The 26,555-nt window shown below is 48.3% G+C and overlaps 1 pseudogene across 1 annotated transcript; it reads left to right on the plus strand.

Moving 5' to 3' along the window:
- Window positions 1–5: 5 nt before the first annotated feature.
- On the plus strand, window positions 6–26,535 carry LOC308611451 (zinc finger protein 541-like; annotated as a pseudogene). Its single transcript has 16 exons — window positions 6–66; window positions 4,524–4,767; window positions 6,383–8,284; window positions 10,022–10,080; window positions 10,292–10,451; window positions 10,609–10,776; window positions 11,668–11,992; window positions 18,270–18,333; window positions 18,927–19,069; window positions 19,475–19,578; window positions 20,817–20,892; window positions 21,451–21,539; window positions 25,071–25,211; window positions 25,396–25,577; window positions 25,695–25,846; window positions 26,528–26,535. The product of its transcript is annotated as a zinc finger protein 541-like (transcript).
- Window positions 26,536–26,555: the final 20 nt, after the last annotated feature.

The following is a 26,555-nucleotide window of genomic DNA, read 5'->3' on the forward strand; positions in this document are numbered from 1 at the left end:
GTGACATGAGGAAAGTACAGCAGGGGGCCAAGTCCGAGGGAGTGACGGAGTGGCAGACGCTGGCAGGTGGATGGCGCGGGGGTGGGAAGCCACACTGAGGAGGCTGCTGAGGCTGAGACCCACTTCCAGGCCCCGGTGAAGCAAAGCACAGACTCTGCCATGGGAACCAGGGGAGGCTGTGCAAAGCTCTAGCTGCTGTGTGGGGGCCGTGGGCGGCAAGACGGGAATCCTGGAGAGTAGCTGGAAGGCTCTCAGCGGAGATGGTGGCCTGGGCTGGAGTAGCAGTGAAGAGGCCAGAAGCGCAAGGATTAGGGATCACGTTAGAAGTAGATTCAGACTTGCTGATGGGTCACACGTCACAGGGAGAGCTGGTAAGGAAAAGGACAGATGGAGGTTGGCAGGGCAGGTTGGGGTTTGCGCAACTGAGTAGATGCTATTAACTGAGATGAGGAAGAGGGACACCTCAGAGGATTGATGGCTTAAAGGCGTGATTGTGTCTGTAACTGTGTGCTGCCTTCGGAGGGACTGGCTAGGGGAGCAGGGCAAACGGTGGTGTCAGGAGGCTTCACAGAAGGGCCAGGTTTCAGCTCAGTCCATCTGAAAAGACGGGGAGGGAGGAGGAGCAGAGGAGGAAGTTGAGTTGGAGGCGGTGCGGTCACTGTGGTTGGGGAAAGGACTCTGGCATCAGATGAACCAGAATTTACAGCCTGGCTCTTCTTCCTTCTTTGCCACCTTGAGCAAGTCATTTTCCCTGTTTGAGTCTCAGTTTTCTCATTCTGTAACTGGGATGGAAAATGCCTACCCCCATGTATCTGGTTTGTTTGTTTGTTTTGAATACCCTTTAACTTTTTGTTGTTGTTTTTTTGCTGTGTTGGGTCTTGGTTTCTGTGCGAGGGCTTTCTCTAGTTGCGGCGAGCGGGGGCCACTCTTCATCGCGGTGCGCGGGCCTCTCACCGTCACGGCCTCTCGTTGCGGAGCACAAGCTCCAGACACGCAGGGTCAGTAGTTGTGGCTCACGCGCCCAGTTGGTCCGTGGCATGTGGGATCTTCCAAGACCAGGGCTCGAACCCATGTCCCCTGCATTGGCAGGCAGATTCTCAACCACTGCGCCACCAGGGAAGCCTTGATGAGAAAAACGTAAATCGCATATTGGCAGGTGCCCCGTATGACCTGAGCACTCATGCTGTTGCTGTCACCGTGTGGGTCCCACCCTCCATAACAAGTCAAGCCTGATGACACTGGAAATGAAAGTCTCTGGCTTCATGGTCGGGTGGTATATTCGTTATCTATTGCTGTGTAAGAAATTAAGCTGAAACTTAACCGCTTTAAACTATTGGAAGCTTTTACAATAGTGCTGCTTAGAGGGGCAGGGAACCCAAACTGTTTGTGGTTATCCAAACTCACCCCCATCTTATCTGCTGTCAGAATACAGTGGCAAGCACAAGTGTGTGGTCCAGAAGAATTTCTGAATGTAAGAAGAGAGTTGGGCAAAGGTTTCTTATGAATGACCTCCCCCCAGCCAAACTCCACCCCCAGAAAACAGTGTTTTCTCAACCCCAAATTATCTGCATTGTAATCATCTAGGGGTCCTGTGAAAAATGCAAATTCCTGTACCCCACCACAGACTTTCCTAATCTGAATCATTGCAGGTAGGGCCCTGGAACTTAAATTTTTTAAAGAAACTTTCTTAGAAGACTAGTTTTTAGATATGCATAAAAATTGGGAAGATGGTATAGAGAATTTCCATATACCCCACACTCAGTTTCCCCTATTCTTATCTTACATGAGTATGGTACGTTTGTTACCATTAATGAACCAATATTGCTATATTATTATTAACTAAAGTCCATGCTTCATTCAGATTTCATTAGTTTTTACCTCATGTCCCTCTTCTGTGCCAGGATCCTCCCAGGACGCCACATCACATTTAGTTGTCACATCTCCTTAGGCTCCTCATGGCTGTGACAGTTTCCCAGACTTTCCTTGTTTTTGATGACAGTCATGAGAAGCCGTGGTCAGGTATTTTGGAGAATGTGCCTCAGCTGGGGTTTGTCTTACGTTTCTTATGATCTGAGGGGGAGGAAGACCACAGAAGTGAAGTGCCACTGTCCTCACATGGTATTCAGGGTGCACGGTGTCAGTGTGACTTGTCACTGTTGACGTGAACCTCCACCACCTGGCTGACAATGTTTGTCATGTTTCTACGCTGTAAACTTAGTCCCCGCCCCCAATACTGTCATCTGTGGAAGGAAGTCACTGTGCACAGTTCATGCGTAAGGTGTGAAGAGTCATGCTTCAACTTCTTGAGGGCAGAATAGCCACACAAATTATTTGGAATCATGCACGGCCATTTACTTATTTGTTCAGTCATTCATTTATATCAGCATGGGCTCACGGAGAGTTTATAGACTGGGTTATTATCCAGTGCTACTTTGTTACTCAAGTTGTTCCAGCTTTGACTATTGGGAGCTCTTTCAGTTGGCTCCTGTGTCTCTTTGACATACCCCATTTGTGTGTGTGTGTGTGTGTGTGTGTGTGTGTGTGTGTGTGTATGAGAGAGAGAGAGACAACGAGATGGAGGCTGAGAGACTTCTGTTCTGGAACTACAAGATACTCTAAGGACATCCTGTATAATTTCCTGCCCAGTCTTCGAACCAGCCCTTTATCCAAGGAGCCCTGGTTACTTTTATTGGAGAACAGTATTAAAAACTAAGATCTGGGCACTAGGTGTGTTTGAACCTGAATGTTTAACACAGTCTCACCAGCTATTTCTTAATGAAACCAGAGTTAGAGAATCTCTGCTCTCAGTTTTGACTGCCGTCACTCAAGTATCAGCATACCTCAGAGGTACTGCAGGTCCGGTTGCAGACCACCACCATAAGGCCAATCATAGGAGTTTTGTTTGTTTCTTTCCCAGTGCCCATAAGTTATGTTTACACTATACTATAGTCTATTCAGTGTGGAGTAGCATTTTGTGTTAAAAAAAAAAAAAAGTGGGGCTTCCCTGTTGGCAAAGTAGTTGCGAGTCTGCCTGCCGATGCAGGGGACACGGGTTCGTGCCCCGGTCCGGGAATATCCCACATGCCGCGAAGAGGCTGGGCCCGTGAGCCATGGCCGCTGAGCCTGCGCGTCCGGAGCCTGTGCTCCGCAACGGGAGAGGCCACAACAGTGAGAGGCCCGCGTACCACACACACACACACACAAAAGTACATATGTTAATTTAAGAATACTTTATTGCAGACTTCCCTGGTGGCGCAGTGATTAAGAATCCACCTGCCAGTGAAGGGGACACAGGTTCGAGCCCTGGTCCAGGAAGCTCCCACATGCCGCAGAGCAACTAAGCTCATGCGCCACAACTACTGAGCCTGCGCTCTAGAGCCTGCAAGCCACAAGTACTGAGCCCGCGTGCCACAACTACGGAAGCCCGTGAGCCTAGAGCCCATGCTCCGCAATAAGAGAAGCCACTGCAATGAGAAGCCCACACACCGCAACAAAGAGTAGCCCCCACTCGCCACAACTAGAGAAAGCTCGCGCAGCAATGAAGACCCAATGCAGCCAAAAATAAATAAATAAATAAAAGAAAGAAGAGAAAGAAGTCTTCAAGTATTTGGAAACTAAAGAACACTCTTCTAAAATAACTCATGGGTCAAAGAGAAAAAATCAAAAATGAAATTATAAAAAAAAACTACTCATTTACCCAAGGAGTAGAGAAACATGGAAAATTCAGGTATATAGGAAAAGGAAAATTAAGTTGATCCATGATGCTACCAATCAATCCCATTCTGTTTGTTTCTATTCAAATTTATTTTTCCCTTTCAAAGACTAGATCATTCCGTTTTTCAACAATCCTCTTGTTAGTGGCACAGCACTTAGTGGTACAGCATGAACATCCTTTCACGTCAATGGATATTTTCCTACAGTTGTATCTTAAATGCCTGCGCCATAGACCATTGAGACCAGAATGCAGTCACCCACCTGCCCTCGTGTCAGTTATTAGGTGGTTTCTCACATTTCACCAGGAAAAATAATGCTGCAGTTAACTCGCTTGCAGTTCACTGCAAGATCTCCGTTAATTTGTACAGATCTGCCTTAATTTCCTTAATTAAAAAACCAGAGTGGAATTGGCTGGGAGAAAGGACTTAAACTTTTCTAAGATTTTGCATTGTGCATTTCTGGATTGCACTTGCAAGTGTGCTGTTGATGTTACCGTCATGAAGTCCTGCCTGTCCAGTCACTGTGTCCTGGAAGCACTCAGACTGTTGCTGTCCCCTCCCTTACCCCCCGCAAGTGTGGCTTGAAGATTGGGTGCCGCCCTGGAGGGGTGGCCTGACCAGGGTCCCTTCTCCCCCTCACCTGGTGCTAAGCCTGGTCTTCTCTGCGAGTGAAGCTGCTGAAGTTGGGGTTCTCGGCCAACTCCCTGAGTTGGTCTCAGCTGCTGAAGTTGGTCCGAGGGTGGTAGAGTGCTTGCGCCCGGGCTCCAATGTCCCCGGATGTCATAACCTGTGCTTTCTCCCTCTGTCTAGACCTGGGGCTAGGCGTGCTCAAGGTGCCCAAAGAGGCTAACGAAGGAGGCAGGGCCACGTCTGGGAGCACAAGGAAAGGAAAGCGGCAGCACAGGTCCCCTCAGAACCCACTCCTGGACTGCAGCCTCTGCGGGAAGGTGTTCAGCAGCGCCAGTTCTCTCAGCAAGCACTACCTGACGCACAGCCAGGAGAGGAGACACGTGTGCAAAATCTGCAGGAAGGCCTTTAAGCGTCAGGACCACCTGTATGTAGGAGTCTGGTCGGGATGTCTGTTCAGGGGGCTGCTGGGGGCTGGGCGTGTTCCCGGTTCTTTTGCATCCCCTCCCATCCACCTGCACCGCCCCCCACCGTCGGGTGTCCCAGGTGTGTGCGACCTGTTCTCCTCCCACGGCCAGTGTTTGGGGTGGGGGGCAGGGCCTACACTGCCCCGGACAGCCCGCCCTCCCCAGCCTCCAGACTCACTCCAGTGAGGAGAGCGCCGCTGCGATTTGCAGACAGGACCCATTTGCTTTAAAGACACACTCCTGAGGCAATTTTGTCATGGAGGGAGTTGGGCTAACTGTGTAGAGAAAGTTTCAGAGTCCCTGGTAGGTGTCTGAGCAGAACAGATATGCACTCCATGAGGAATATATGTTGGGATAACACCAGGGCGTGAGGGGTTCTGAAATGCCTGTTTCTAAAACATGGCAATGGAGTGTTCACTCTGTTTTTTCCCTTTTTAATTCCCCCTTTTATTAACTCGAGTTTTTTTTAAAACTTGACTTTAAAAAGCAAGCTCAGTGTAAGAGCAGCAGAATCCCGTTTGTTCTTCATGTCTTAGAAATGATAAGCTTTTCTTGCTGCCGAGGGAGGAGAGACAGACTTTCAAACTGAGAGACTCGTAAGTGGGAGAGGACGATCCCTTGCATGTTTACAGCTCGCCCAGCCTTTACTGAGGCTTCGATGAATCCCACTTTCATTGTATCCTCTCCCCTCTCGCCATTAAGGATGGGAAATGATTTACTCCTGTCACAAGCTGGTAAGAGTTAGGGCTAGAAAGTGGGTCTCCAGATGCCCTCTCTGCTGCTTCCCTCAGATGGAGGCCAAGGGTCCACGTATGGGAAAGGGTTTCATTATTTACTGGGTCCCATTGATTAGAACCATCCGGAGTAGGATTGTTGGGTACCCAGAGGGTGATTTACCCATTTGTTTATATTTATAATATATTAATGCAGGTATAAGTATGATGTAAATATAATACATACTTGTATTCGTTTATATTTGCAGAAATTATAGGCAAATTTGGCTTTTTCTTGTTGTTGCTGTGGGGCTCCCAGGTAGCTGTCTGGAGGACTCCTGTGGGAAGGCAAAGACTCCTTTGTTCGTGGAAGGATCATCCCCAAGTTAGCATTTCCTCAGGTGCGTTCTCAGAACTCTGGTTCTCTGGTTCTCGGGGATGCTAAACGGGTCTATTTAAAAAAAGGGTTTTGTGGGCAAATAAGTTTGAGAGACATGGAAAGTTCAACAGATCTCTCTTTATCTGCTCTGTGGCTTTTCAGTTTGCTCCTAGGAACCTCCAAGAAGTAAAGAGTGTTTTTCCCAAACTTATTTGCCAGCTGAGCCCAAGTCCTCAGGGAGCAACTTTGGAGACTGGTGTTCCTTAGGAACCCACTTTGGGGAACTCTGACTTGGCTCCCGCTGATTTTTTAAATCTCAGATTAGGGGTTTGCTTAGGGGTGAGGGCAAGAGCTCCCCCTTCCAGAGGGCTTTGGCCCTAGCAGGGGTCTTTCCTCATAGGGTCTGAGCACAGTTTCTGAGTTGCGATGCTACTGCCCCCTGCGGACACACCTGGGTTCCTGCAGTGGGTGACCCACGCCAAGACACCCACTAACTTTCTCCTCATGTGATTCCAGGACCGGGCACACGCTCACCCACCAGAAGTCCAAGCCCTTTGTGTGCATTGAGCAGGGCTGCAGCCAGAGCTACTGCGACTACCGCTCCGTGCGCCGGCACTATGAGGTCCAGCACGGCCTGTGCATCCTCAAGTAGGCCCCCCCGGAGGAGGAGCCCTGCGGGAACTCACCCCACGCGCACGAGTTTGCCAACCAGCCCGCACCCGCGAGCCTGTGGTCCCTGGTGCCCCCGGAAGCCCCATCCCCCAGCTCCCTCTTGCCCAACCGAGACCTCCTGCGCTGTATCATGAACAGCATCGTCTGCCAGAAGATCCCTTCTCCCAGGCCAGCCCCGGGAGGGCCTTCAGACAGCGGCGAAGGGAGGATCACGGCCTGTTCCTCCCTGCCCTCGTCAGGGTCCTCCTTCTGGGGCCCAGCCGGCACCCCGGCGGCCCCAGGAGCCCTGGGCACTGAGGTTCCCGAGGAGCCCTGGCCCCCATGGAAGGAGCCTGCCACGGACGTGTTCACGGCTGTCCACTCGCATGCAGCGGAGAACAGCGGCCCCTACCCAGCCGAGCCGGAGCTGCCGCTGCTCCAGCCCCCATCATCCCTGGAGGGCTGGCCCGAGGGCGCTCCCCTGCCCGCCTGCCTGCCTCTGTTCCGTGGCCTGACTGTCCCCGCCAGTTCCCAGCCATGAGACCACAGTTTCCAGTGGCTCCGAAACCTGTCGGGCTGCCCTAAGAGCTAAGGAAACAGTATGTTTGTCGTCCACAAGCCCTCTGCAGTGCCGTCCCAGGAGGGCTCCGGGCCTGCCCCGGGCTCAGCAGCGACTCCCCTGCGGGGGAGCCCTCACCCAGCCGGGGCACCGGTGTGGAGGACACGCCGCCTTTCCCTCCCACGCTCCTGAAGGCACCGGGGGAAGCCTCGGGTGACCCCAGATATGCCAGCACCAGCCGGGAAGAGGACTCCTGGGCTTCCAAGAAGAGCAAGTTCGACTGCGACTCCTTCTCGTGGCAGAACCCTGGTGAGCCTGGACCCCAGAACGGCCCAGAGTCCAGCGGCCTCCCGTCGGATGCCCCGCCGCTCTTCCGGCAGCTGTTCCTGAGGTCTCAGGAGTCTCTGGTGAGCCACGAGCAGATGCAGGGGTTCCAGATGATGACCAAGTCCCAGCGGATCTTCTCCCACACCCAGGTGGCTGCCGCCTCCTCCCAGCTTCCCACACCCGACGGCAAGCAAGTTGCCCTGAAGTCACTGCAGGGGCCGTGGCCCCAGCAGCCCCCACCTATGGCGCCCACTGTTGACTCTCTGCATGCTGGCCCCATGAACCCTGAGCCAGAGGGATCCCTAGCCCGCAGGAGAAAATCCACACCCTCTTTCCCCACAGAGGCCTCCCCCAGCAGCGTGAGGCAGGACACAAAGGGAAGACCAAAAGTGGCTGCTGCTCCACCTGCCCTCACAGCGTCGTCCCTGGACCCTCCTGGGAAGCCAGACATCTCCTCTCTGGCCAAGCAGTTGAGATCCTCGAAAGGGACCTTGGGCCTGGGGGACATCTCCCCCGGGAGCCTGCGTCAGACCCAGTTAGGAGGGGAGGAGCCATCCAGAGCCCACCTCCCAGGGAAGCAGGCCCAGGCTGAGAATGGCACGGCTTCCGGGGCCACAAAAGGTGGAGAGGGCCCGGCCTGCTCCTGGGGCGGAGGCTACAGGCTCTTCTCTGGCAACTCCAGGGCCCAGCGCTTTCCAGGCTTCCGGAAGGAGAAAGTGAAAATGGATATGTGCTGTGCGGCTTCTCCAAGCCAGGTAGCCGTGGCCTCCTTCTCGTCGTTGGCCGGGCCTCCAGCGGATCCCCCCTGGGACTCCAAGTCCAGGCTGATGATACTCAACAGGATCCAGGTACCAGGGCCCTCTCACGGGACCTGACCATGCGGGAGGCAGAGTCTCGTCCTTACCTGTGTCCGTGTTTCTGACTTGTCCAGGCACTGTATTTAACCTCAGCAAATCCTCAGATGCAGTTTGTTTACAGAGGGGGGAATGAAGGTCCAGAGAAGTGATGGTTCCTCCCATCACCCTCCGCCCTGCAACACACACACACAAAACAGAACAGGGCTTTAGAGTTGTCAGAGACACTTTGCATCATGTTTCTTCACTAAACTTTTGCTATTTGCTTTCTTTCTGCCTTTCGCTTCCTTTTGGATTTGCCTCCTTCACTTCTTCAGAGCATGTAAAGGCAGAGCTCCTTTGCCCTTGATATTTGTACGTGAAATGCTGTGTCTATTCTGGTTGTGAATCACAGGTCCACAAGTCCGACTTGGCCCCTACTGCAGGCCTGGCACTGGTCCGCCCTTTTGGAGCAGCTTGGGTCCTCCCACATCGTGCCCATGAGGTCCTGGGTGCAGAGAGCTTGGCCACGTCTCTTCGTGATGTTCCGAGGTCCAGCATCCTTCCTGTCACACCACAGCTACCTCCCCCTCTTTTTTTTTTCACAGCTTTAATATTCACGTGCCATCTAATTCGCCATCTTGAAGTGCACCATCCAGTAGTTTTTAGTTTGTTTACGAGGTCGTGCACGCATCGCCACTCTTTGCCAAAACACTTTCATCACCGCAAAAAGACACCCCACACCGTTGGTTGTCACCCGCAATCTCTCCATCCCTCCCAGCCCCTGGCAACCATGCATCTCCCTTCTGTCTCCATGGATTTGCCTATTCTGGACACTTCATGTGATTGGAATCCTAACGCTGCGTGGCCTTTTGTGTCTTTTGCTTCTTTCACTTAACCTGATGTTCTCAGAGTTCCTCTGTGCTGTAGCACGGGTCAGAACTTCACTCCTTTTTATCGCTGGTAACTTGTCCATTGTATGGATACACCATATTTTATTTATCCATTCATCAGCTGATAGATATTTGGGTTGTTTACCCTTCTTGGCCATTGTGATAACGGTGCTATGAACATTTGCGTACAGATTATTGTTTAGACATATGTTTTCATTTCTCTTGGGAAATACCTTGGAGGGGAATTGCTGGGCTCTAGGGTAATTCTATTGGAGGAAGTGCCAGACTTTTCCAAAACGCTGTGCTGTTTTATATCCCTACCCAGAGTGTATGAGGCCTCCAGTTTCTCTGCATCCTCACCAACGCTTGTTATTGTCCAGTTGGTTCACCTTAGTGGGTGGGAAATGGTAATCTCATTATAGTTTAATTTGCATTTCCCCGATGGCTAATAATCCTGAGCATCTTTTAATGGCCACTTGTATATCCTCTTTGGGTAAGTGTCTATTCAGACCCTTTGCCCATTTTTAAATTGGGTTGTGATTTTACTTTTGAGCTGTGAGAGTTCATTATGTATCACAGATACATAAATCTACATAGTCCCTTATCAGATACATGATTTGCAACTTTTTTCTCTTATTCTGTCTTTTCACTTCTTGATGATGTCCTTTGAAGCACAGAAGTTGTAAGTTTTGATGAAGTCCAATACATCTGTCTTTTGTTTGGTTATGGAGTCATCCAAGAAACCACTGCTTACTCCAGGGTCACCAAGAATTATACCTGTGTTTTCTTCCAAGACTTAGAGTTTTCACTCTTGCATCTCATTTCTGATATGTTGGCTCAGATGTATTTTCGTCTTCAGGGTGGAAATATCTACCGGCTCCCCGACCCGATGAAGGAGGAGAACATGGCCGGTGGCTGGTAAGTTCAGAAGCCCCCCGGGAGTCCTCTGGTGGCTTTGATGTGCTGGCCCTGGGTGAGCGAGCTCTGGATGCTTCACTCCTGAAGCGGCGAGCACCAGGCCACGGAGAATCGGGGGCATCATGTCCATTTCTTTAGGGTTCGTCCAAAGCTGTCTGTCAGAGGATCAGTGTTTGGGGACGGAGTCCCATTCTCCCTTTCTTCCCCACAGTAACCAGCACAATGGTGGTCCCACAGACTGGGCAGAGCCAAGGAGCACTTACGTCTGCAAGAATTGCAGCCAGATGTTTTATACAGAGAGAGGGCTGAGCAGCCACATGTGTTTTCACAGCGACCAGTGGCCGTCACCTCAAGGGAAGCAGGAGCCGCAGGTGAAGGGGCTCGAAGCTGCCATTCATCTCAGGATGGAGCCGTCCTCCTGCGGGGAGCCTGGCTGGGGGCCGGGAGTCAGGGCTGTGCTGCTCTGGAGGGGCCCCTTGCTCCCTACCTACTGTGTCTCTTAAAGGGCTGGCTCTGCTCTGTGTGTAGGTGTGTGGCATGGAGTTTTGCAAGCCACCAAGACAGGTGCTGAGGCCAGAGGGGGACAGGCAGAGTTCCCCGGGAGGCAGGAAGTCCTTGGACAACATGACCGCAGCCCCTTTGGTGGTCCCAGTGTCGGTGCCAGTGGCTCCAGCGAACCATCCCCCGGGGAGCAAGGTGGGTGCACTTCCTTCCAGCTGCTTTCCAGCTTCCAGTGGGAGCTGTGAGAAAAGCCCCCAAATCCTGACTCCAGAAGAGCTTGATTTGCATGTTCCTTCATCCCTTCAACCTCCAGTGAACTTCCTTTGTGTCTGGCCCTGTGCTGGGCAGGGCTGGGGACACTGCAGCGACCACAACAGGCCTGCCCCCGTCTCCTGGGGCTCCCAGCCCAGCGGAGTAGATAGACCCATCCCCGGACACTGAGGACCCAGAACGGGCCGGGCTGGGAGAGTGAGCTGTGGGAGCCCCGAGGGCACGAGAGACCCTGCCTGAGGAAGGGGGCGTTGCAGCTGAGAGCTGGAGGATGAGGAGGGGTAAGATGGGCAGAGAGGAGGGGAGATTGTGTGGAGGTAAGAGAGAGTGTAGCAAGGTCAAGGCGTCGTCTCTTCAGCCTGTGCCGGAAGACCCCACCTGGAGAAGTCCATGCTGGACTCGGGTACGGGGTGCACGGAGCCCACTGTTTGTCTCCCAGGAGCTGCTGTCATTTTGAGGGCAACAGGTTTTCCTTTTGTCATGCTGTTGCATCTGTCTGGCCCCCACACTTTAAGTGCCAGTCACTTTAACAACGGACATGAGTTTCCAAAATGGTCTGAGTGAGGGCCCTCCTTGGGGGGTGTGGGTGCCTGAGAAGGCCCCAGCGTCACATGTCGCCCGGCTTAGGGTCTGGAGTCTGGCTCAGGCGTGGTGGCCCTGCCCGGCTTCCTGCGCTGAGGACTCTGGGCACGGCCATGCTGGGTGTGCATCTGGCTGGTCAGTACCCTTTCCCACTCTCAGGCCATCTTGAGGTCTGAGGTTTGGGGCCGGTGGCCTCAGGTGACCCCCGTGGTTCTGAAGTCTCTTCTTCTCCAGGGTCAGGAGAAGGACGGGGAAGAGAGAGACATCAAGGAGAGCAGCCAACACAGGAAGCGGAAGAAGCTCCTCCGGCCCAAGGCACTGCTCATCCCTCCTCCGCCCTCCATGTCTGGGGAGCCGGGCCCGGGGGGATGCCGCCAGAGCTGCCTGCGCTCGCCCGTGTTCCTGATGGACCACCTCCTGAAGGGACTGTCCCAGTGACCTCCCTACACACCGCCCCCGATGCTCAGCCCCATCCGGGAGGGCTCTGGGCTGTATTTCAACACTCTCTGTTCCACATCTGCCCGGGCCCGTCCCGACAGGCTCATCAGCGCCATGCTTGGTGAGTGAGCTTGATCAGCCCATGATGGGCCTGCGGGGGGCCAGACCCCCGCCCCCTGTAGAATTTGGTCCAGCCACTCTCTCTGGCCTACGCCTGGGTCTGCTCCGGGGGTCCCGTTGCTGTTCAGAACTATCCCAGGACCATCTGGGACCAGCAGCCTTCTAGGTGCTTATAACTTTGTAGCCAGAAAGAAAATAGACGCCATTTAGCCTAACCACCCTTCTGCCTGCCCTTTCGAGTAATTGTTTAAACAGCTTTATTGAGGTATAATTCACATGCCATATGAATCACCCATTTAAAGTGTACAGTGATTTTTTAGTGTATTCTTAGGATTGTACACCCATCCCACAATCTAATTCTAGAGCATTTTCATCACCCCAGAAGATTATATCCACGAGCGGTGACACACAGGCCCTGTAGCCCCCAAGTCCTCAGCCCTGGGCAACCACCAGTCTACCAACCTACTTTTTCTATGGGCCTCCCTATTCTGGACATTTCATGTAATTGGAATCATAAATTACGGGACATTCTGTGTCTAGTTTGTTCACTTAGAATAATGTTGTCAAGGTTCATGTTGTAGTATGCATCAGTGCTTCACTTCTTTTTATGGATGAATGATATTGAATTCTCTGGATAGACAACATTTTATTTATCCACTCATTAGTTGACGAGCATTTGGGTTGTTTGTGTCCTTTGGCTATTGCAAACAGAGCCGTTAAGAACATTTATGTGTAAGTTTTTGTTGGACATAAGTCCTCATTTCTCTTGGGTATATAACTCAGAGTGGAATTGCTGGGTCAAAGGGTAACTATATCTAACCATTTAAGGAACTGCCAGACTGCTTTCCAAAATGGCTGGGTCATATTAAATTTCCACCAGCATTGTATGAAAGTTCCAGTTTCTCCACATCCTTGCTAACACTTCTTAGCTGTGTTTTTTATTACACCCATCCTAGTGGGTGTAAAGTGGTAGCTCATTGTGAGGTGTTTGTTTGTTTGTTTGTTTTGCGGTACGTGGGCCTCTCACTGTTTGTGGCCTCACCCGTTGTGGAGCACAGGCTCCGGATACTCAGGCTCAGCAGCCATGGCTCACGGGCCCAGCCGCTCCGCGGCACGCGGGATCCTCCCGGACCGGGGCACGAACCTGCGTCCCCTGCATCGGCAGGCGGACTTCCAACCACTGCGCCACCAGGGAAGCCCCCTCATTGTGGTTTTGATTTACATTTCCCTGATGGCTAATGATGTTGAGCATCTTTCCATGTGCTTATTATCCATTTGTATATCTTCTCGGGAGAAATGTCTATTCGGATCCTTTGCCCATTTTTTCAATTGAATTCTTATCCTTTTATTATTGAGTTGTCTCAGTTCCTTATATAGTCTGCATGCAAGCCCCTTATCAGATATATGATTTGCAAATTCTCTCCTGTTTTGTGGGTTGTCTTTTCATTTTATTTGTGATATGGTTTGCAGTACACAAGTTTTTAATTGTGATGAAGTCCAACTTTTTCTTAGGCCTGCGATCAATCTTTAGTTAACTTTTATATACTGTATGAGGTAGGAGTCCAAATTCACTCTTTTGCATGTATGTATCAGTTCTTCTAGCACTAGAAAATACTCTTCTTTTCTCATTGAATTGTCCTCGTACCATGTTTTGTTTTGTTTTGTTTTGCTGTACGTGGGCCTCTCACCGTTGTGGCCTCTCCCGTTGCGGAGCACAGGCTCCGGACGCGCAGGCTCAGTGGCCATGGCTCACGGGCCCAGCCGCTCCGCGGCATGTGGGATCTTCCCAGACCGGGGCACGAACCCATGTCCCCTGCATCGGCAGGCAGACTCTCAACCACTGCGCCACCAGGGAAGCCCTGTCTTGCTACCTTTGTGGAAAGTCAGTAGACCATAAATGATTTGAGATGTTTCTTCTTTTTTAATACAGACATTTTACAGCTATAGATTTCCTTCTGAACATTGCTTTAGCTACATTTTGTAAGTTTTAGTATGTTGTGTTTTTATATTCATTCAGCTAAAGTATTTTCTAATTTATCATTCCACTTCTTGTTTAATACACTGACTATTAATGAGTGTGTTGCTTAATTTTCACAGATTTGTGAATTTTCCAAATTGCTGCCTTTTATTGATTTGTAATCTAATTCTCTTTTGGTCAGAGAACATACTTTGTTTCTTTTTCAATTTAATTTATTTAATTAATTAATTTATTATTTTTTTTGGCTGTGCTGTGCGGTTTGCAGGATCTTAGTTCCCCCACCAGGGGTCGAACCCATGCCCCCTGCAGCGGAAGCGTGGAGTCCTAATGACTGGACCGCCAGGGAATTCCCTTAAATTTATTTTAAAATTTAAAATTTATTGAGGCATGTTATATGGGCTAGAATCCAGTCTGTCTTGAAGAATGTTCCATGTGAATTTGAGAAGAATGTATTCTACTGATGTTTGGTGGAATGCTGTATTTTGTCTGTTTTGTCTAGTTAGTTTCAATTTCCTTGTTGATCTTCTGCCTAGTTGCCCTATCCACTGTTGAAAGTATTGAAATCTCCAACTATTCTTTTTTAATGGTTTATTTCATCCTTCAGTTCTGTCGTTTGTTGCTTGGTGTATTTTGGGGTTCTGTTTTTAGGTGTGTATATGTTTGTAATTGTCACATCTTCCTCACGGCTTGACCTTTTACCATTAGGATGTGATTGTGACATCATTTGTCATTATTACAATAATTTTATCATTATCTCTAGTAATATTTTTGGTTTTAAAGTCTAATGTGCCTGACATTAGTATAGCCATTCCATTCTCTTTTTTGGTTGTTGTTTGCTTGGTATATATATATTTTTTCTCTTCTTTTACTTTCAGCCTATTTGTGTCTTTGAAAATAAAGCATGTTACCTCTAGACACCATTAGTTGGATCATGTGTTTTTTATCCAGTCTTACAAACTCTGCCTTTTGATTGGTTTGTTTAATCCCTTCTTGTTTAATGTTAGATTGATATGGTTGGATTTACATCTGCCATTTTGCTTTCTATTTTCTATATATTACATGTCTTTTTCTCCCTCTGTTCCTCCTTTCCTGCTTTCTTTTGTATTAAGTGAGTACTTTCTAGTGTGGCATTTTAATTCTGTTAATTTTTCACTTTTTCTTAGTCATTTCTTAGTGGTTGCTCTAGGACTTAAAATATATGTCTTATCAGAATCTGTTAGGATGTGTAATAACTCATTAACAGTGAAATATAGAAACACTGCTCCTATCTAGCTCTCTTCCTTCTAACTCTTTTGCGATTACATGTGAGAGACCCAGTAATACCTTACTGGTCATGTTTCTTGCTTTATATACTTTTATTTCGTGTAAAAACACTGAGAGAATAAAGGAAAGCAAGCATGATTTATAGAGGTTGTTATATTAACCTTCTTCTTTACCATTTCTGATCTCTTCATTTATTCTTGTGGATTTGAGTTACTGTCTGAGGTGATACTCCTTTACTCCAATGCAGCTGTGCTCCTTGTGCAGTTACTGTCACATATATTATATTTCTGTATGTTACAGGCCCACAATACATACTGTTTTATGCAGTTATATTTAAGGCCATTAAGAAACGAAAAGAAATATGTAATCATAGTGATTTTTATAGTTACCCATATTTACTAGCGCTTCGCTTTTTTTTTTTTTTTTTTTTTTTGGTTTGGATTCAACTCACCATCTGATGTCATTTGCTTTCAATCTGAAGGACTTTCTTTAGTATCTATTTTTATTAGGGATATATAATTCACATACCATACAGTTCATCCCTTTCAAGTATAGAATTCAATGGTTTTTAGTATATTCACAGAGCTGTGCAACCATCACTACCATCAGTTTTCAGAAATTTTCATCATCCCCAAAAGAAGCCCTGTACTTATTAGCAGTCCCTCCTTTCCATCCTCCCCATCCGCAGCCATGGGTAACGACTAATCTACTTTGTCTCTATCGATTTGGCTATTCTGCATATTTCATATGGGTGGAATCATACAGTATGTGGTCCTTTAGGAACGCCTTCTTTTAGTTAGCATGATGTTTTTGGGTTTCATCCACGTTGCACTATGTATCAGTACTTTGTTCCTTTTTGCGGGCTGAATAATATTTCACCTTCAATATTTCTTGTAAGACAGGTCTGCCAGCAACAGTTATCCTCAGTTTTTATTTATCTGGGAGTGTCTTTATTTTACCTTCATTTTTGCAAGATAATTTGCTGACTATAAGATACTTGGTTAACACTCTTTTACTTTCAGTAATTTGAATATATTATGCCATTGCCTTGTAACCTACATCGTTTCTCTTAAGAAGGTAGCTGTTAATTTTACTGTAGTGCCGTTGTGTGTAACAAATTGTTTTTCCCTTTTTGCTTTCAAGATCTTATCTTTATTTTTGCTTTCCACATTTTGCCTATGTTATGTCTGGATGTAGAGCTCTTTGTGTTTAATCTTTCTTGGAGTTTGTAGAGTTTGCTGGATATACCTATTGTTTTTCATCAACGTTGGGAAATTTTCAGCCATTAATACTTTAAATATTCTGTCCCTTTCTCCCCTCTTTCTGGTACTCCCACTACATATATATTGTTGCATTTAATGACATCTCACATTTCTCTGAGGCTCTCTTCAGTTTCCTGCATTTTTTTTCTCTCTCTTCTTCAGATTTCATAGTCTCCATTGTTCTATCTTCAGGTTTGCTGATCATTTCTTCTGCGAGCTCAGATCTACTGTTGAGCCTTATTTTGGTTATTGTACTTTTTTAACCCCTGAATTATTTCCATTTGGTTCTTCTTCTTCTTCTTTTTTTTTTTTTTTTGTTTTGGCTGCATCGCACAGCATGCAGGATCCTAGTTCCTCGACTAGGTATCAAACCCGTGGCCCCTGCAGTGGAAGCGTGGAATCTTAACCACTGGACCGCCAGTGAAGTCCACATTTGTTTCTTTTTAAAAAATAATTTCCATCTCTTGATGGCATTTTCTCTTTGATGAGAAATTTTTATTTTATCTTACTTTAATTCTTTAAGCATGGGAGCCAGGGGAAGAAGAAGTCCCCATCTCCTTGGCTGCACCTACCTGGGTAGAGCTTCCATTACAAAGAGCTGGGGGCTAGGTGGGTAAGGGAGTGGGCCATGGCTCCAGTGCCACAGACTCTCACTGTTCTTCCCACGATTTAGTAGATTTTCTTGAATGAGTATTTCTTAAAATGCTGTATGCCTTTAGGACAACTTGCAGAGACTTTAGCTTACTGTTCTTCTTTTTTTAATGATTTTTGTCAGTAAATCTGTTGTTTTGCCCAGTTCCTTACTCTACTTTTTCAGAAGTCTTATCCCCCTTCCATGCAATCTTTTTATTTTATTTTATTGTGATGTGAACAGTTAATCTGTGATCTGCCCTTTTAACAAATATTGAAGTGTGCAGTACAGTATTGTTGACTATAGGTACAATGTTCTACAGCAGATTTCTAGAGCTTGATTAATTGAAACTTTATGCCCATTGATTAGTAACCTCCCATTTCCCACTGCCCCAACCCCTGGTAACCCCTATTCCACTCTTTGATTCTATCAATATGAAGTCAACTACTTTAGATATGTTATATAAGTGGAGTCATGCAGTGTTTCTCTTTCTGTGACTGGCTTATGTCACTTAGTATAATGTCCTCAATGGTCATCCATGTTGTTGCATATTGCAGAATTTCCTTTTAAGGCTAAATGGTATTTCATTGTATGTTTATGGCACATTTCCTTTATGTGCTCATCTGTCAGTGGACATTTAGGTTGTTTCCACATCTTGGCTATTATGAATGGTGCTGGAGTGAACATGGGAGTTCAGATATCTTTTTGAGGTCTTGACTGCAGTTCTTTTGGATGAGTACCCAGAAGTGGGTTTGCTGCATGATATGGTAGTTCTACTTTTAATTTTTGAGGAAACTCCATACCCTGCAATCTTTTTTTTTGTCATTTTCAATTTTACATTGGATTAGAGTTGATTTACAATGTGTTAGTTTCAGGTATACAGCAAAGTGATTTTGTTATACATATTCACATATCTGTTCTTTTTTAGATTCTTTTCCCATAGAGGTTATTACAGAGCATTGAGTATAGTTCCCTGTGCTATACAGTAGGTCCTTGTTGATTATCTATTTTATATACAGTAGTGTGTGTATACCATGCAATCTTGAAGAGCCTGCTTTTAGCTGCTCTGGAAAGTCAGGCAAAAAGGGCCTCATGGGTCAGTTGTAGCCAGTCTTCTTGAGGCTCTTCTTTGGGTGTTTTCCAGATCACATGGACGGCTCTTTTGGCATCAGTGTGGTGAAGGACAACAGCAAGATCAGCACTGAACCGTGAGTTGGAACAGACTTAGAACCTGAGGGTCCTTGCAATGTGGGGATGCTTTTACCCTCCTTGCATTCCAGTGTCGGTTTTTCCCAAGGGAGCCTTCATCACGGGAAAGTCAGGTCTAGATCCAGAGCCTCCCTAGGAGAGAAGTGGTGGATTTTTCCAGGCGTTTCCCCAATATTCCTTCTGTCCAGACATACCATAGTTGGATCTCTGGGGACAGAATGCCCAGCACCCTGGGGTTCTAGATAGAATTGATGATGGCACAATGAGATACTCTTTTGTAGCTTGGATGTTACCTTGGATACAGAAGAATGCCAGGTATCAGCACATACCTCCCCTGTCCTAGACCCCAAACGCCTGAAGCCAGAAATCTGGCGATAAAGCAAATTGCAGGAAGGAAGGAAGTATCCCTCAAGAGGTCTCTGGAATACCTGCGCGTGTCTACTGGGCTGATGAGCACTCCCTGTGTCTGAGAGATGGCCAAAAGGTGGGTTCCACAGCCCTGCTGAGCAGGGCTCACCGCACATCTCTCTTGTATTTCCCATCTTGGTCACACACATATGTCTCTATGTCCGTGTGTGTGGCCTCATTTCAGACACATCAACATAGGAAGCCAGTTTCAGGCTGAGATCCCAGAGCTCCAGGACAGATCACTGGCTGGAAGTGACGAGCATGTAGCTACTCTGGTCTGGAAGCCATGGGGAGATGTGATGACCAACCCGAAAACACAGGATAGAGGTGGCTGAGACTTTGGGGCCAGGTTCCCGAGGGCCCTCCTCCATCCCCAAGGGTTTTCTCCTCCCAGTTCTCACCTTGACCAAGAAGCAGTGATCCCCAGGCGGGGGTGGGGTGGGCAGAGCTGGCCTTCAGCGCAGGACTGCTTTGCTGTGCTGCAGTCCCTTGGCCCACCTCTCCTCTCACCCAGTAGCTGGGCAGGCCATCCAGAGCGGGTGCCAGGAGCAGGGTTTCTGCCCATCCTCCTTGTCCCTCCCTTCCCTCAGCCTGCTTTTAGCAGAGAGATGAGGGAGATGGTGACAGGAGCCCCCCGCCCCATCTGTGCTGTTGGGGAGGTTTCCTCTCTGGCACTTGCTGACCCTCTGTGTCTCCTCTCCTTCCCGCTGCCGGGCTGCCTGCTGGAAACAGTGACGGAGCTCTTCAACGTGGCCTGCTCCAGCGTGATGCCGGGCGGGGGCACCAACCTGGAGCTCGCTCTGCACTGCCTGCATGAAGCCCAGGGCAACATCCAGGTGCGGTGCAGGCGAGGGGGGGCTCAGAGGAGCTGTGGGAAGCTGCCTGCTCTCTTAGGGCCAGGGGCTCTAGGCGCAAGACACGTGCCTTCTACTTGGGGCTTTGCAGCTCACGAGAACCAAAGGCTGGCCACCCACCCTTCTCCCTGGTCGCTTTGGGACTGGTGGTGTCCTTTTGAACGTAGGGGAAATGCACACATACGGGCTCAAGCAGTTATTTATCTGGGGTGACAGCAGAGCACCAGGGTTCCTCCGGCGTTACCTCATGTCAGCGCGGCACTGGGGAGGCGGTGCCTAGCAGGACCAACTCAGGGCCTGCATTAATCTGGTTTATTTACTGAACATTAACTTTTGGATTAAAAATGGTGTATGAAAACCTCTGATGCAACAGAAATGCCTCTGCCTCCTCCAAGGACCCTCCTCACAATCCTGAAGTTTAGAAAATGAAGAAGTCCAACTGTGTGTAGTGGGAGAGGAAGTCACGTCACCCGAGTTGGAGACCCAAGAGTCAGGGCTACACGGTGCTTTTTCTCAAGCTGAGAGGCAGTGGCTGGCACGTGGTGGGTGCTCAGCAGAGTAATCAGCACACATTTACTGGGTCCTCCTGATACCTGGTGATGTCATGGTATCAGGCTGGGGCCAGCTCAGGGGCCCATTCTTGGTTTAATGCTCTGCTGCCACCATCTTGAAATTCTTAATAGTTTGTGAGCACAGGGCCCCGTGTTTCCATTTTGCGCTGGGTCCTGCAAACTGCATAGCGAGTCCTGACCAGGGTTATGCTGTTGAGCAAGACAAATGCCCTCTCTTTGCAGGGCTTACATTTTAGGAGAGTGAGCACATGAAATACATTTTTTAAAAGTGATAGATAATGGTTAGTGCTATGAGGACCATAACATGGGTTAGGGCGGGGGCAGTGCCACTCCAAATGCTGCTCCCTGAAGAAATAAGGAGCTTGTGCCAGAATAAGTCCACACACTGTTTGGTCATCAAGTAAATCTTGCTATGAAAAAGGTAACGTCAGCTGCACTCAACAGTCCGCTTAGTGCTGTAGGCAATGTGTCCCAAGTGGTTCACAGCTGGTGGCCAGTCCACAGACCGACCACACTTTGAGTCGCCCTGGGGCAGGGGTGGCTTTAGGGAGGGCTGCACATATTTTCTGAATGAATGAAAGAATGAAGGCGGGCCTCTACCTCACCTTCCCTCCCTCAGAGAGTTGCCCACCACCCCTGTCGTTCCAGGTTGCCCTGGAGACCCTCTTACTGAGAGGACCCCAGAAGCCACGGACTCACCCTCTCGCCAACTATCACTACACAGGTAACGAGCGTGGCTGCCCGCGTGGTTTTGGCCTGGCTGAGGCCCCTGCGAGCCAGTCAGTTTCCATGGCAAGCTCTGCACGTGCCTCCCGGAGTTCTCTTGGGGCCTACACCTGCCCTCCCAGAAGGGCCCGTCCTCTCTGGGGGACTCAGTGGGTGCTGTTCTCTAGTTGGATCCAACCTTCCCCTTTCCACTGGTTCCCTCGTGGGCTCTTCCTGGCCAGAAGGGGGGTGCCAGGTTGGGGTGGGCTCAGGTTTCCCAGTTGAGCACTCCAGCGTTGGAGTCAGGCAACCAGGGGCCCACGGCTGCCCTTGGCAAGTCTCTTAACCAGAGGAAGCCTCAAGTTGCTGCACCTGTCAAGCGGGGATGGTAATAGCCCCTACCTGCTAAGGTTTTTGTGAGGATTGTGTGAGATAAAGCAAGTAAGGGGCTTAGCAGAAATCTTGGCATATAATTGGCGCTCGGTGGCCTGAAAAAGGAGGGGAGTCTGCACTTCAGCCGTGGCTGTGGTCCCAGAAGGAGAAACAGCCTTCCTCCTCTTGGCTGTTTCTCCAATAGGTTCGGACATCTGGACCTCCATGGAGAAGAGGCTCTTTAAGAAGGCGTTCTGTGCCTACAAGAAGGACTTCTACTTGATACACAAGATGGTAAGGCGAACATGGCAGGCTGGTGTAGACAAGGCTCCTTCACAGGGCCGAGGCGCTAGAACTGCAGGGCTTGTCAGGGGCGATACTCTGCTCATGCTGTGAACAGTTGACAACTACAATGCCATTGCTTGGAACAACCTGAAATGGTACAGAAATGAATCCTATGTTCAAAGTTTGGCCTCCAGGCCCCTCCCCACAATCCTACTTCTGATTGATAACCTGACAGGTATTTACTGCCCATACGGATTTTACACACCTATATGCACTTTCTCAAAAAAGGATGACATCATATACTTAATATCCTGCTGATTAGTTTGCTCTTTTTTTAACTTGATGTACGCAAAATTGCACATAATCAAAGTGTAAGATTTAATGTTTTTGACATATTTATACACTTGTAAGACCACCACCATGATCAAGATAATGAGAATATCTGTCACCCCCAAAAGTTCCCTCCTGCCCCTTTGCAACCCTTCCTTCCTACCACCCGGGTCCCTAGTCAACTCTTGTCTACTTTCTGTCACTCTAAATGAGTTAGTATTTTCTAGAGGTTTATATAAATGGAATAATCATACAGCATGTGATCTGCTTTGTCTGGCTTCTTACACTCAACCTAATGATTTTGAGATTCATCTATGTTGTCGTGTGTACCCATAGTTCATCCCTTTACTGTTGAGGAGTATACCACTGTGTGGACGGACCACCGTTCATTTAATCATCCACCTGTTGGTGGTTTCCAGTTACTGATGACTACAGATAAAGCTGCTCTGCACATTTACATACAAGTCTTTGTACGGACATGTACTGGTTTTTTTTTTTTTTTTTTTTTTTGCGGACACGGGGTTGGGATTATAAATACCTAGGAGGGGAATGAGGGTAACTTACAGTAGATGTATGTTTAACTTTTTAAGAAACTGCCAAACTGTTTTCCAAAGTGGCTCTACCACTTCCCATTCCCACCAGCTGGTTATGAAAGGTCCAGTTGCTCCACACCCTCGTCGACACTTGGTATGCTAAGTCTCTTTAATTTTAGCCATTCTAATGAGTGTACAGTAGCCTCTGACTCCATTTTCCTAATGACTAATGATGCTGAGCATCTTTGTGTTTTTTTGCTATATGTGCACCTTCTCTGGTGAGCTGTCTGTTCATATCTTTTGCCTCTGTTTTTATTGGAGTGTCTGTGTTTTTATTGAGCTGTAGGAGTTCTTATTTTGTTCTGAACACCAGTCCTTTATCCAGATATATGCTTTGGAAATATTTTCTTCCATTATGCCATTTGTCAGTCTTCTAACAGTGTCTTTTGAAGAAAAGTTTTAAATTTTGCTTAAGCATAACTTACTAGTTTCTCTTTTATAGACTGTGCTTTTCGTGTTGTATCTAAGACATCTTTGCCTAACCCAAAGTCACAAAGATTTTCCCCTGTGTTTTCTTCTGGAGGTTTTATAGTTTTAGGTTTTATTTCTAGATTTATGATCCATTGTAAGTTTATTTTTGTATGGGGTGCGAGGTGAGTTCATTTTTGCATATGGATATTTATTCCAATACCTTTTGTTGGAAAGACCATACTTGCTCCACTCAGTTGCTTTTGTACCTTTGTTAAATATCAGTTGGCCATATATATATGCATCTACTTCTGGACCCTGTATTCTGTTCCATTGATCTGTTTGTCTTTTATTAAGCTATCCCCATACTGTCTTTATTACTGTAGCTTTATTCTAAGTCTTGAAATTAGAAAATGTTAGTCCTTCAACTTTGTTATTCTTTTTCAAAGTTATTTTTTGTATTCTAGATCCTTTTTAATTCCCTATGAATTTTAGAAATAACTTGTCAATTTCAAAATAAAAATTCCTGCTAGGAACTTGATTGGTACTGTTTTTGACTCTATACGTCAACTGGGGAGAGTTGTTACCTTAACAATATTGAGTCTTCTGCCTCTTGAACAGGGTATATCTCTCGATTTCAATCTTTAATTTTTCAGCAATGTTTTGAAGTTTTTAGAGTACAGTTGTTGCATACTTTTTGTCAGATTTATTCCTAAGGGCTTGGTTTTTTTCTGTTTTGTTTTTGGTTTTTTTTTTTGCGGTATGCGGGCCTCTCACCATTGTGGCCTCTCCCGCCGCGGAGCACAGGCTCCGGACGCGCAGGCCCAGCGGCCATGGCTCACGGGCCCCACCGCTCCATGGCACGTGGGATCCCTCCAGGACCATTGCACGAACTCGTGTCCCTTGTATCGGCAGGCGGACTCTCAACCACTGCGCCACCAGGGAAGCCCAGTACTTGTGATTTTTATGATGTTATAGAGTTGTTTTTTATTTCAGTTTCCAATGGTTTGTTGCTAGTATGTATAGAGATAAAATTGATTTTTATATTGATCTTGTGTTCTGAAATGTTGCCAAACTAACTTACTAGTTTTGGTAACTTTTTTGTGGATTCCACTGAATTTTCTACATAGACAGTCATATCATCTGTAAATAAAGACACTTTTATTTCTTCCTTTCCAACCTGGATGCCTTTACTTTTTTTCTTGCCTTTTTGCACTCTAGAACCACCAGTACAGTATTGAGTAGAAGTGGTGAGAGTGGAAATCCTTGTGTTGTTCATGATATTTGAGGGGAAACCACTCCACCGTTAGCTGTAGGGATTTTGTAAGTATCATTGATCAGGTTGAAGAGAAGTTCCTTCTATTCCTATTGTGCTGAGAGTTTCCATCAGGAATGGACATTGGATTGTATCAAATGCTTTTTCTGCACCTATCAAGATGCTCATATGATTTTTCTTTTTTAAGTTTAATATGATGAATTACATTGATTTTCGATTGTTAAACCAACCTCACGTTTCTGGGATGAGCTCCACTTAGTCATGGTATATTGTCCTTTATATATATATATATATATATATACACACAAATATATATATATATACATATATATATTGTTGGATTCTGTTCGTTAAAGTTTTGTTTAAAATTTTTCATCTCTGTTCATGAGGGACATTGGTCTGTAGCCTTCTTTCCTTGTAATATCTTTGTCTGGCTTTGGTGTCAGAGAAATGTTGAACTTATGGACTGAGTTGGGAAGTATTCCTCCCTCTTCAGTTTTTTGGAGGGCTCTGCCTAGCTGTCGCATAAGGCTATGAGGTATCCACCACGTAAGGACACTCTGCTTTAATTAGTCCCTGTCGGTAGACATGTGGCTCCACATGATGTCACAGTGAGCGTCCTCGTGTGTACCTTTGTGTGCGTTTTCCTGGAGAGAAGCCTTCCTGGGCCAGCCTTGTTGCTCAGAGTGTGCAGAGCTTAGATGGTGTTGACTCTGCTGGCTTCTTTCTGAACTCCTTCATCCCCAGGAGGACTTTGTGATTCTCTGTCCCCCGTAGCAGAGGAGCATACCAAGCCGTAGGGGAGAGACGTTTCAGGAGGGCTTTCAAAAAGTGGCGGCTGGCCCCATGGGGAGGGGATTTAGGGCGTCAAGGCCATCCTCACTGCTACTCCTGAGGCACTGTCCTTAGCCGGCTTCTGTCTTCCTCCACTAGGTCCAGACAAAAACAGTAGCCCAGTGTGTCGAGTTCTACTACATGCAGAAGAAAATGATCGAGTTTGACTGCGGCCGAGCCCCAGTGCCGGAAAAGAGGGTCAAGAGAGAGCTGGGTGAAGCAGACAGGACAGAAGCAAAGGTAGAGGGTCTCGTGGTAGGGCTTCAGGAGTTCAGCACGGATCTGGATGCCCGGTGCTCATCCAAGCTGGGTGGCGGTGGGGGGGGTGCACCCCGGGACGTCTGGACGCTCTGGACACCTGCTTCTCCCTTAGAAGGGCGGCGGGGCGGTCAGCACCCTTTCATCACCTCTGCCCCCTGTGCAGGTCACTCGTAGGCCTCGGAGGAAACCCAGCCACCGTCCAACCCCCGAATTACAGAGGACTACTGAGAGTTACAGGAGGGAGTCCATCCCCAACTCCAGCCCAAACACCAGCTCGAAGCGGACCCCTGAGCTGCCGGGCAGCAGGAAGGGCCAGGGCTTCTTTCCCTGCCGGGAGTGTGAGAGGTACCGCCCTTTCCCTGGATGCTCCCAGAACGCCAGCCCTCAGCCCTCTGGGGTGGCCCCCTCAGGGCTACCCGCCTCCCCCTGCTCTGACCCCTGTGTCCTCTGGTGCCTCCTCAGGGTGTTTGGCAAGATCAAGGGTCGGAATGCCCACATGAAGTGGCACCGGCTTCAGGACCACGTGGATCCCACCGTCAGGGCAAGGTGGCCCGTGGAGCCCTTCCAAGTGTAGGAGGAGGAGGGCGAGCTAGGGGCTGGCATCGGCCCTCTGCGTGGGCAGCTAGTTGGGACGGGCACCTCCAGCCCTGTTGCATCTCCTTTGTTAGGTTGTTTTTGTACATTTCTCCTTGTATATATTATTAAATTGGTTTCTAAAGCAGCCGTCTTCTGGCTTCCCTGCCTGTTGATCCAGCGAAGGCTTTTGAGCCCCTGCCGCTCCCAGAAGCCACAGTGACTGAGTCCCTGCCCTGGAGGAGCCTCATACGTTAATGCAGCCAGCATTTATCAAGCACCTGCTGTAGCTGTGCCAGACAATGCCCAGTCCACGTGATGGGGACATAGTGATGGAGGGACAGGCCCCTCCCCTCACAGAGCTTACATTTTAGGAGCGGGAAGGTAGGAGTGATAAAGCAGCAAAAAGGTGAGTTTAGATGTCTATAGTGCGTATGCTTTGGGCCGGAATAACAGAGGAGTCAACATAGGTTTAAGCTCTCAGGACACGTGGTGGTGCCAGTGGCTCCACGGTGAAGTCAAGGCCTGCCAGCAGTGGCCAGCGTCTGCAAGTCGGCTGCAGCAGCAGCAGCAGCAAGAATCCCCTCTTGTACGCGGAGCACCCAAACCTTCGGAGGGTGCAGGGCAGAGAGCAGCTCCCTCCCTTCCTTGTTCCCCTTTTTAAAAGTGAGGAAAGCTTGTAGCAGCGCCCAACAGAACGCCCCTCACGTGTTCTCGGCCAGAACTGTAGCCCGTGCTCTTTCTAAACTG

Source organism: Mesoplodon bidens (assembly GCF_964165515.1).
Source record: "Mesoplodon bidens genome assembly, contig: HAP1_SCAFFOLD_620, whole genome shotgun sequence".
In the NCBI taxonomy this organism is placed as follows: Eukaryota; Metazoa; Chordata; class Mammalia; order Artiodactyla; family Ziphiidae; genus Mesoplodon; species Mesoplodon bidens.